The sequence below is a fragment of the Callospermophilus lateralis genome, chromosome 3 (genome assembly GCF_048772815.1).
Source record: "Callospermophilus lateralis isolate mCalLat2 chromosome 3, mCalLat2.hap1, whole genome shotgun sequence".
Classification (NCBI taxonomy): domain Eukaryota; kingdom Metazoa; phylum Chordata; class Mammalia; order Rodentia; family Sciuridae; genus Callospermophilus; species Callospermophilus lateralis.
In genome coordinates, this window is record NC_135307.1 from 182,248,924 (window position 1) to 182,261,424 (window position 12,501).

Sequence of the window (12,501 nt, forward strand, 5' to 3'; positions counted from 1 at the left end):
CACAGACTTAGAATTTTTTCATGTGATATATTTTGACTACTGGGATGTGGGCAGATGCAATGTATTCTACATCCAACCAAAACCTTCCACTGTGCTCACATACTTGGCCAGTCCTCTTGCTCCTTAGTTATAGGAAGATTATTCTCAGGGTAATGGCTCCTTTCACCCCAATGTGAGAGACAGTGGAAAAGACATGAACTTAGCCTGCAGCCTGAAGTAGACCTGTCAACCTGAAGGCCTTTGAGTGAGAAATAAACCCTTATTGGGGTAAGTCACTGAGATATCGGGGTCATTTGCTATCCAGCATCATCATATTAATAACCGACTGAGATAAGATGGTTGGGTGACACTTATTCCCATTTCCCAGGTGGTGAAACTGAAGCATAGAAAGACCAGATGAATTGCTCAGGTCATAGACAGGGTCTGCACTGGAACTCAGGAAGTCACCTTTAACCATCGACAGAAAAGCACACACACTGATGGGTTGCTCAGGGGACCAACTGTGTTTCCAGCATCCCTGCTCAGCCCCTGGCCTAGTTCCTGGAGGAGCCAAGGACACCTTAGGAAATAAACAGTGAAAGCCTGTTTTCCAGGGTCTAAAGCTTCAACCTTGACTCCTCAGCTGTGTTATCTATTATCCTCCACCGAGCACAGACGGGACTGCCAGGTGTCTGGAAGTATAGAGGAGCAATGCCACAGACTAAATATGTCACCAAGGCAGCACCTACCGCACTCCTCCTCCTCTGGTCTCAGAGGTGGGGCATCTTTAAAAGCATTACATTTTTTGTGCATTTAGAATTGGGAGAAATTGCAAGTTTTGGCTGTGTGTTGCAAGTTTTGGCTGTGTGTTTATGTGCATGTGAGTGTGAGTTTTTTTTTTTTTTTTTTTGGTGTTGAGCCACAAAGAATATAGTTGGGGGATAGTATGGGCTGTGTGGCTGGAATTTGGAATCATACAACCTGGATTTAAATATGATGCTTCCCAAGGGAAAATACTGGAGAATGATATTGGCCATATTATATTGTTATATTTTGTGCATGTACGGTTATATAACAAATCCCACCATTATGTACGACTATAGTGCGCCAATAAAAATATGGAAAATAATAAATATGACACTTCCCACTATGTGACCTTGGATAAGTTTTTCAATAGCTCTGAGTCTCAGTTCCTTCATTCTGTGCGCAGGAGATGGTAAGATTGAGGAAGGAATGGGTGTGGCCTCCATGAAATATTGTAGAAAAACGCCTCTCATCTTGTAGGGTTCAGGGTATTGTTGCAGCTTTATCCCTTCTTGTCCCCTGGTATAAACAGTAACTGTCAATCTCGGATCACCCACATTGAGGACTTTTTGCAAATTCTGCTGGCATCTGAGAGGCTGTCCCACTTGGGGTGAACCAGGAGAGAGCCCCTTTATTGATTAGGAGCTGGGTGTGCAGTTCTGCATCTCAGCTCCGCTGTCCCATCCTTGGACATCCCTGTCTCACCACCTCAGTGATCACGCAGGTTTTCCTCAGTGTGCATATTACAATTTGTAACTATTTATTTGTTTGTATAATTATTTGACTAACGCCACATCCTCCCTCCAAACTCCATGAGACAACGGGTCTAGTTTGTGGGCTACCCTTGGCCCTGCATGCCGTGTGGAGACTCACTTGGACTAACTGGCCCATGATACTGCTGAGTGGGTGGATGAACGCTGCCTCCATCGCCTGCATGGCTGTGACCCTGTTCTTCAGGACTCTGACCATTGTACGTCAGTCTCCTCTGTAAGTTGCCTTTTGGTGGGCCCTTGAGTCCTAGCTGAAGTGAGTCTCAGATACCCTGGCTCATCATTAGCTAGGCAGATTTTTTGAAAATGGCTCAGAAATGGCAGAGTGGAGGTGGTGGTGGTCATTGGGAATGGATAGATCCGAGTGAGGAGAACAAGGAGGGAGGGAGACCAGGATGCTGTAATAATAAAGGTTTGGCCTGGAGGCTTTGCATGGATGACTCTAAGTGGCAGTGGTGACAGATGTATTCTGATGTATTCAGATGTATTCTGAGCCGAGTGCCGTGTTGAGTTGTTGCCATGTGTCCATTTACCCTCCAGCTAGGAGCTTTTGGGGGCAGGCTTTGTTATATTCTTCTTCCCTTTCAGCCTGGACCTTTGCTCTGCTCTGGTTTACCCACTCCTGGATTTATATACACCTTCCACGCTCCTCTTTTTTCTTCTCTTTCCCTCCCTCCCTATCCCCAACTACCTATTCAGCTCCTGGAACACTATAATGTGACATGTGCTCTATTCATGACTGGAACCAAGAGGAGGGACCCTGGGAACAGGGGGGCAGGGGACACGGCCTCTGGCTTGATTGAGGACCTCTTTAACTGAGACCAGGCCTGCAGGAAAAGTGGTGTCTTTAGGAGAACAAACCCATCTTTCTTATTTTTTATTTGTTCTTTTTACATATAGATGACAGTAGAATGTATTTTGGCGTATTATACATACATGGAATACAATTATTCTACTTAGGATCCTTTTCTTGTGGTTGTACACAATGCGGAGTTGCCCTGGCTGTGTATTCAAATACAAGGTTATGTTGAGTTAATTCTACCATCCATCCGATTCCCCTCTCCCTTCCCTTCATTTCCCTTTGACTAACACAATGAACTTCTATTCTTCCCGTCCTCACCCTCCCTTGTTGTAGGTTAGCATCCACATATCAGAGACAACATTTAAACTTAGGTTTTTGGGATTGGCTTGTTTCACTAGCATGCTATTTTCCAGTTCTATCCATTTACTGGCAAATGCCATAATTTCAATGGCTGAGTAATATTCCATTGTGTGTATATATGCCACATTTTCTTTATCCATTCATCCATTGAAGGACACCTAGGTTGGTTCCATAACTTGGTTACTGTGAATTGAGTCACATCGATGTGGCTGCATCACTGTAGTATGCTTATTTTAAGTCCTTTGGCTATATACCAAGGGGTGGAATAATTGGTTCAATGGTGGTTCCTTTCCAAGTCTTCTAAGGAATCTCCATACTTCTTTCCATAGTGGTTGCACCAACTTGTAGTCCCATTAGTAATGTATGAGGGTAACTTTCTCCCTACATCCTTGCCAATGTTTATTGTTGCTTGTATTTTTGATGATTGCCATTCTAATTGGAGTGAGATAAAATCTCAGTGTAGTTTTAATTTGCGTTTCTCTAATTGCTAGAGATGTCGAACATTTTTTTTATACATTTGTTGACCATTTGTATTTATTCTTCTGTGAAGTGCCTATTCAGTTCCTTGGCTCATTTATTCATTAGATTTTTTTTTTTTTTTTTTTTTGGTGTCAAGTTTTTGGAGTTCTTTGTATATCCCAGAGATTAATGCTCTGAGGTTCATGTGGTAAAGATTTTCTCCCATTCTGTAGGCTCTCTCTTCACATACTTGATTGTTTCCTTTGCAGTGAAAAAGCTTTTTTGTTTTGATTGTACTTCTTGCACTTTAGGAGTCTGAACAAGGAAGTTGGTTCCTAAGCTGACATGATGTAAGGTTGGGCCTACTTTTTCTTCTAGTAGGAGCAGGGTCTCTGGTCTAATGCGTAGGTCCTTGATCCACTTGAGTTGCTTGTGCATATAGTAGAATTCATTCTACTATATATGGATTTCCAGTTTTTCCAGCACCATTTGTTGAAGAGCCTATCTTTTCTCCAATGTATGTTTATGGCACCTTTGTCTAGGATGAGACATAACTATATTTATGTGTGTTTGTCTCTGTGTCTTCTATTCTATTTCATTGGTCTATATGTCTGTTTGGGTGCCAATACCATGTCATTTTTGTGGTGGTGACACTTTCAGCACGATCTTTTGACATGAACCATTTGACTTCCTGACCTATCTGAATTTGGGATCAGATTATTGTATCACTCTTATAGGGTGAGAAGACCAGGAAGTGGGCTTATCAATAAAGCCCCCCCTGCATGTGGGTCTCTTTTTCAAAGCTGTCATTGTGACCCAGATGAGATGGTAGGTGGTAGGTGGTGTTGTGCTGACCTCCCATGTGCTCTGTGCAATGCAAAGTCTTCCTCTGTGGGGACCCACAGGGAAGAGTTAAGCCCTCTCATCTGATGACATCATCATTTTTGTGCTGCCACTCAATTGGATCCTCCATCTGCAAAGTGCTGCCCATTACCTCCAATTTCAGACCTGGGCTCTTTGTCTTTTGAAATTCATGGCTGGGATCTTGGGAACTGATCATTAACCACCCAGCACCTCTCCTTCTGGTTCCTATCTGCTCTTGGAAAAACCAGTTCACCTTCATTCCTCAGTTTCCTTGTTGATAAAATGGAAAACCTTATAAGATCTGCTGAATATAAATATATGATATGTGTCAATTATTTATAACAATATCTGTCGCATGATAAGTGCTACATGATGAGCATGAGCCACTGCTGCTACTATTCTACTGTTACGACCGCTGTTTTCATTTTACTTTGTTTTTCACCTTGGGTCCTGTCCCTGTTTGACACTGTTCTTCCATCAACCAGATCTGGGCAAACCTGGCACCTCTTTATTCAAATCTCATCCAATGTCATGTTCTCAGGGGACCTTCCCATGACCTCCAAACCCAGAGGTAACCACACTCTGCCACTCTTGAAACTCTTTGCCCATCATGCCATGTCCTTGTCCTAATAGGGGTCGTCACTACTTCACATTTTTATTTGTACACATATTCATTGTCTCTCTCCATGTCCTGGAGTGTGAGCAGGTGTTCACACAGCATCCTGCAGCTGGAAATGTGTCAGTAATAATTATCATTTGAGTTTCTTCATTTTACATCTTTTGCCTTGTCCCAAGTCGCTCTATGAACTTGGGTTCAACAACTGAATTCCAAGGAAGGGAGAAATTGTGACAAGAGTGAAGTTATTTTGACGTTCACTGTATTGCTTCCCTTTGGCCCCTTGGGGGAGCCCTTGCTGCACCTTCCTAGTGCATCCAGGTGTTCCTTTACCTTCAGGACCAGCCTGGAAATACATCATACTAAAGTGTGAGTGATTGATACGGACTTCCAGTACTTTCTTCTGTTAAGAGATCAATCAATGCCTGGCTTATTCTGCATGCCCTCTTTCAGGGAAGTACATGAGGTTGGTGCAGGGATAAGAGAGGTGTTGATTCTAATCCTCCTAATCAGATTCATGGCATTAGACCAGGCATCTAACCTCTCTGAACCCTGATAGCATTATGTTTAAAATAAGTTGCTTCCTGAGTTGTGTTATGTGTGTTCAATGCAACTCCCGTGCCTGAAAATGAATGTCTCATAAAACGCTCACTGGCTAAGCAGTTGTCATTGTTTATCATAATAGAAAATAAGGAGAGTGACTAAACTGAGTGACAAGTTGGATATGAACCAGCAACATGCCTCTGGGGGACTCCCTGTCTCATTACTTAGCACTCAAATACTTGTGCTACTTGGACAATGGCCCCGGGCTACTCCCACTCCCTCTCCCTCTCCTCTGTCCTGCCTTGTGCCCTCACTCTTAGTATGGCTTGGATATGGAACTCCAGGTCCCCCTGATTTAGAGAGACAAAGGATGCTGAGCTTAGCTGTCTTTGTTTTGTCCCCAGGGCCTGATTCTAGCCGTTGAGTCTACTCAGCTTTTCTCTTACCAACATCATCCCTTCTCCAGCTTCCCAGGGAGGATTTTTCTAATTGTTCCCCTTGTCACCCTGGCCCAAGCCTAAAACAACTAGCCTTGTCCTTCTGTGGTCATCACGAGAAGGCTACACTGGTTAATCAGTCAGCCTGAGGAAGGTGGGAGACCTAGAGATGCCGACAGCCGGCAAATTCTGTAAGTCAGGTTGGGCGCCACCCCCAGACCTCCCCACTCCCTCCCAATGACTAAATCCTCTTCTATACAAAAGCATCCACTGAGATGGTGGCAGGGACACAGAATAGACCAGAGACATGTGAGCTCGGGCCCCTCTGTTTGGAGAAGGTGTTTAGGAGGCTCCAGCCTAGCTGCCTGGCTTCACCTCCTTGTGACTTAGTCACTCATCTGAAAAACATGGCAAAGACCATGAAGCCCACTTCAAATGGTTTTTATGAGGGTTAAGATGGATTTATTTATGTAAAACATCTATAATTATGCCTTGCAGAGAGTAAGTAACGAATATGTGTTGGACTTTTCGCCACTAATAAAGAATCATTGCTTCCCTATTGGCCAACTCCAGTCCAATCCAAGGTGGGTGCATAAGAGAGGGCCCCTTTCTCCTGTGGCCATGCTCTACTTTTCAGGATGTTCTGGAGAGAGGTGTGTGCATGGGGAATGGCTGGCCTAATTTCTCCACCCCTCCCTGTGCTCACACCTGTTTCCAGGTACCTTAGCAGTTGTCCCATTAAACGTAGATGCAGATGCCTGTTCTTTGAGGTGAGACTTGGCTGAGAGATTTACTTCATCCTGAGGACTAGGAGCAGAACCACCATGTGCTAATTTTGAGGCCAGAGCTATAGTTCCCTTGAATGCTTTGTTTGTCCTCTTGTCCTTCTCCTGTCATCATGGGAAGGACATGCTGGTGGGTCAGCCAGTCTGAGGAAGGTGAGAGACCCTGGAGATGCTGGAGCAGAACTACATCAGCCCATCCATCCCATCCAAGCTTATCCAAGGCCAGGCAAGATCAGCAGAACCTCATGCACCTGAGCAAAGTAAATGTTTATTGTAGTTTTGTGCTATGGATTGATTTGGTTGTCAGGCAACAATAGCTGACTGATACACCTGGCAAATGGTGCAGAATCATCATTTTACTGATGTGACTTGGGTCCCCGAGCAAAAGCAGGAAATTACTGATGAACCGAAATGGACCATGTGGAAACTCCTTTTACTCTGAACTAGCAGAGTGAGACTGAAGTAGCCATCAGTGCTGCCCTGGTTGCCAATCCTTCCTCACTCCACGCACCTTGTTCTGCTCTCGGACCTCAGCCTCTTATCTCTCTGCACGGGGTTATGTGTAGGAAAGAGGCGGAAGAGACCAGGAGATGGACAGATGTGTTCTGACTGAGCAAGCCCTGCCTGGCAGAGAACCTTGCTGCTCTAGGCACACAAATGAAGCAAGAAGAGGAGAAGGCCAGTTGGTCTGCACTGAGAGCTTGGGCTCTGAGTTATTTGCTATTCCAGCTGCTTGGGTAAGAGAGAAAAAAGCCAGAGAAAATCTTCTTTTAAAATGAGGTGAACCCCCCACTGGAAGATGAGATTCAATTAGTGCCTTAGAGCGCATCCCGGAGTATAGGTCAAGTCAAGAAGGAGAAGTGGGGAGCCAGGAGTCTCCCCATCTTGACTCCTCCAAAATCTCTCCCCACAAACCACTTTATTTATTTTTCATAGTAATTGTCTTTACTTGAAGTATCTGTCTTCATCACTAGAATATAAACTTTGTGAGGGTGGGAATTTTGTTGGTTTTCTTTGTGGCTGTATATCCCTTGCCTAAAACAGTAGCTGGCACAGTGCAGGCGATGTTAAATATTTGCTGAAGGAGTAAATGAACCCATGCAACAGCCCATGCTAGAACACATCAGCCTGGTCACTGTTCACTTCCTGCCCCTTTATCTTCTAGCATGCCCCTGTCCATGGTTGCAGAATCTAGAGGAAATTGATCATGAGGCCTCTTCTCTGGCTTAGAAATTGCTCCAGTCCTTGGCCTGTCTCAGGTCTGGTACCTTCTCTGCATGTTGTTTAGATTCGCTTCTGGACCATCATGTTGCCCTTGTGGTTTGGACCCAGCTCCTTTCTGGTTCTACTCCTATTTTGGTTGGCTGATTCAAAGGCTAATCCACAGTGCAACACCCCTACTCCCCACCTGCCTACTGGACACGATTCTCCAGGTAGAGAGGTGTCCCTCCCTCAACTTTCTTGTCCAGTGGGGATATCGAGAACCTGTTTCTCTGTAGCAGAACCATGATAAACGGATTGCAAGGACCTCTCAGCTTGTGGGATCACAGTTCTTACAGTTTAGCCTTTTAAAGGTCCTGCCACTTTTTTTTTTTTTTTAATTGTTTTAGCTCCTTCTGTTCCATTGGCTCCTTCGGTGATTCATGCAAATGTGGCAACTTCTATGCAAATGGACTCTGCTAATACTGTTTGCAAAGATGCTTCTGTGAAATGCCCAGGATCACTTTCTCTCACTGCTCTGGGAAGGACTGCTTGGCCCCAGGGTGCAAAACTAAAAACCAAAAAGTTTCTAGGTGGAATGTTGCCTGAACTCCATGGTGCTGCTTGGGTTTGATCCAAATTCCTCACCCATATCTGCTGAGGGGCACTGGGGATCCATCCTTTGCTATTTGCTTCTCCCAAGTTCACATCATTTGAGCTATAGTTTGATTGCTGCCTTTAACTCACCATTCTCAGCCTCTGGCTTCCTTTTGATTTATGGCTGGAGCTTTGGACTCCCTCTTGAGAGGCACCTGAGACTTGCCCATTAGCACATCTCCTTATATTTGGCCAGAGTCAATGGTGCATCCCATACAGGAATCTATCAGAGCCCCATGAGCTTTGCAGATGGTTCTCCTTCTAATTCACAGCCTGAAGCTTAATAAATATTTGTGCAGGATTAAATATAATAATGATAATTGCTAATAATTTTTGAGCTCTTGGTATGTGCCAGGTACCGTGTTAACCACTGACATTTTCATTTTTCATAGCACTCCATTAAGAGATGGCATATTCTCTTTTTCAGTTTTTTTTTTTATTTTACTTTGGCAAACACATGAAACTTCATTGAGTGTATATCATACTGAAGGGACACTTGCTGCTGTGCATGGATTGATTTGTTTAATAATATGGCAGTTTTCACTGTCATGATTTTGACACTTAGCACATTTATGAACGCTATGAACCTTGGGAGGAAGGTAAAGTATATGATACCTTGATTTTATAATTGAATAAAGAAATGAGGTTTAGAGAACTTAGGAGAATTAACTAAGCTCCTTTCATTCAACATTTACTAATTAATAAGTACTTTTGGAGTCCCGTGTTAGTTCTCCTCTCGTTACACGAGAAGAAATACTTAGAAAAGTAGCAAACTAAAAGGAATTATTACTTTGTATTTTTTGTCCAGTAAATAATAATTATCACTTTACTATTAACTTTAAGGGAGACCCTATTCTTATACCCATTTTATTAATGAGGAGACTGAGGCAGGAAAGTGTTCAGTAACTTCATTTAGATCACACAACTGGTGAGAAGTGAAGGCAGGATTTGAAACTAGTTCAGAACCTTTGCTGGGAGCACTGTGTTCCTGGAAGGCAGCATGAGTGGGACAGGAGGAGGAGCAGGTGGTAGACGCTGGTCAAGAATTGAGTCTTTAAAGACAGTTGAAGCAGCACCACAGAGTCACTCTGAGCTGAGCCCGTGAAAGCAGCATCTTAGCACACTGGTCTCATCTCAGGGGCTCCTTATGAGCTCCTGAGGCCTGAGACCCTGGATCTCTGGGGTTCTTGCCTCTTCTTGAAACTAGCAGGGTGGGTTTCTTCTGTGAGCTCCTCTGACTCCACTCTCCCCCTCTACCCTTCCCCACCCAGCTCTGCCTGGTGGCTGACAGTGTGGAGGCTCCCTTCCATGTGGTTTCCATCTGGGTTCAGCTGACTAGCATCAGCAGGAGATGCAAGAGAAGGAGGGGTCTGCACTCCCCCACCTGCCTTCCATGTCTCCACAGGGGCTGGGCTCCTGGAAGGCAGCCCACCCCATACAGCGCTTTCTTTCCAGGTTCCAGTAACGGGTCCCTCCACCTGTTCATTATAGGCGAGGCTGGCCACCAGCAGCCCCATGTTACCGTGCCCAAGTTTCTGCATTATTCTTTGTGGTTTTCCTACATCTTGCCCTAATCTTTGTAAATGGCCTCTTTAGTAAATTGTCCTTAAATTGCCCAAATTGAGCTTAAGATTGTGTGCCTATCAGGACCCTCACTGAGATCCTTTAGTTTGAGCCATTTCGATATTTAGATAAACTTCCCCCATCCACTTTACTCCCATCCCAAGCAGACCACTTTGGCACCCCTTCCTAGCTCTTGCAAATGCATGGTGCTGTGGGAAGGACACTGGCTTTCAAGTTAGTGTTGGGTTCCAAGTCGAGTTCTGACATTTACTTATGACCTTGACCAAGTTACTCAATTTGCCAAAGCCTAACTCTCTCTTCTGTGAAATGGAAAAAACGAAAAAGTTGAGGCCTGGGCATAATGGCCAAAACTTGTAGCCAAGAATTTGGAGCATAAACAATGGGTTCAGCCTCTGTCCTTTTGTTAAATATCTCCCTTTGCTCCTTTCCCAAGGAGTGGAAGATGGAACTGGAAGATTGGAAGGAGGAAACTCTTGGCACCCCATGGAAGAAGGGTGGTAAAAAACTCAAAGGAGAGCAGAAACCACAGTCTGAGGATTTGCTATAAGAATGGTAAATAATTGCAGAAGGAAATAATGGGAAGGATGTTTAATACAGCTCCATTCAATCAGTAGGAGATACTAAAATCCCCGTTTCTGATATATTAGCCAGAGAGAGCTCCAATTTAATATTACAGCCCACTGGAAAGATGTCCATGGCTCCCACACAGATGATCAAGGAAGCTCCCCTTATTTTTCTCTTAGCTTTGCATTGTGTCCTAGCAGAGCTCTGTTGATCTCCCCCTACTTGCATTTAAAAGGGAATGAGTTGAAATGTAGCTTCGTGAACTCCTAACCTTGTGGGATTTGGTGGTGGTAGGGTTCTTGACCCCTCCAAAGATCATTTTTCTCATCCTCTGAATGGGTATGATTATAACTACTCACCAATGTAGTTGGGCTGATGGTTGAATCAGGAGCAGGTGATGAATGTGAAAGAAACAAGCAGAAGACAGAGTCAGAAAAGCATTCAACCCTCAACCAGAGCTGGTTTCTACTTCTCTTCTCACCCTGGCAGAACAGGTGGCCGGCTCTTTGCATTCCAGGGAAAATCTAAACGTTGATTGTCTTGTATTTCTTAAAACACCTGAGAAAATGCCTGCTCTTCATTAATCCTCTTCAGTTCTAGGATGAAATGCTTCTACTCTTTCATCAGGCAGAACATGTTTTGTTGTGGTGGGATTATCAGTTTCCAGGAGGCTCTTGGATTCCTTAAACCTTGCCTCCATTCAGCCATGCACCAAGGGTGAGTGTGGGGGAGGGGGGTGGAGTCCAGAGTCTAGTGATGCAGATTTCATGGGGACCCCTGTTTTATTTATGCATTTCCTTCTGCTTTTCTAGCTTCTAAATGAACCTACTGTCCTTCAAAAGAACTTCCACTTTGAGATTTGGACTTCATATTTGATCTGGGGTCAGATTGGATTTTATGAGGGAGAACTAAAAAGGGAAAGACCACCTGGGAAGGCAAGTTTAATTGTATTAGAATCAAGCTTTTAAAGCTCAAAAATATAATTAGTTACATTCCATTTAAATCATAATGATCCAAAGCCACTGATAGGATTCTTGACCACCTTTCCTATCCCTTGCTTCCTGTTAGAATCACCTGTGTATCTTCAGTCAATTTTACACAGATGCCAGGGCCTTACTCCCTGGGATGTTGATTTGTTTAATCTGCAGTGGGGCTTTTGAATCTGAATATTTGTATCACATCAGAGGATCCTGTGCACAGGCAGGATTGAAAATCATACAGCTTGGTAATGGAAGGGTGAGGTGGGTGAACTGCTGGTGTCTCACAATTTTATTGCTACCCACCATGGATGATTTGTATTTAATAAGACAATAAGACAAGACTAGCTCAAGGCAGCATTTAGCCATAGGCTGGTACTGAGGATCTAGAATACAAGAGACAACAGATAGCTGATTCAGGCATTGTTTCTTATATCAGAGCAATATGATCCTGGACAAGTTGTTTTTCTTTCCCGGGACTCAGCTTCCCACTCTGTAAAATAGGAAGGTTGGATGAAATGATTTCTATTGATCTTCCAATGTTGAGGTTCATCATCGCTGAGTCTTTACTGGGGAGGCATTTTATTGTTCGATGGGGAAACCCTAGTGCCCTCCTGCCACCCCATAGGGAAACACTGGTAGGAGGATGGAGAGGAGGTGTCTGGGGAGATGAAGGGGTCTGGCTGCTTAGTTAGCCCTGGAATGACGATGGCATTGATATGAGGCTCTCAAATAAGTGCTCATTGCATTTGGCTGAGCCTCAAATATCATTGCGGACACTTGATTCTTACATGTTGAAAGAACTTAGAATTCCAGATGTGGGTAGAGTGGACAGCTGGCTGTGGAAGAGAAAGTCCTCTCTACTTAGAGAAGAGAACCATCTGCACCAACCATAGGACCTGGGAACTAAAGATTTAGCCTTGTCAACTTTAACAACAATGAATTATTATTACGGGTATATTATTCAGTCCTCATACCTCAGTGCTAACTGGTTCATACTTTAGCCCCCAGCTCAGCCACCTGTAGACCATGTGATCTCAGACAAGTCGAGCTCCCTCTCTGAGACCCACTTGTTTCATTTGCAAAGCAAAAGGGTGGAA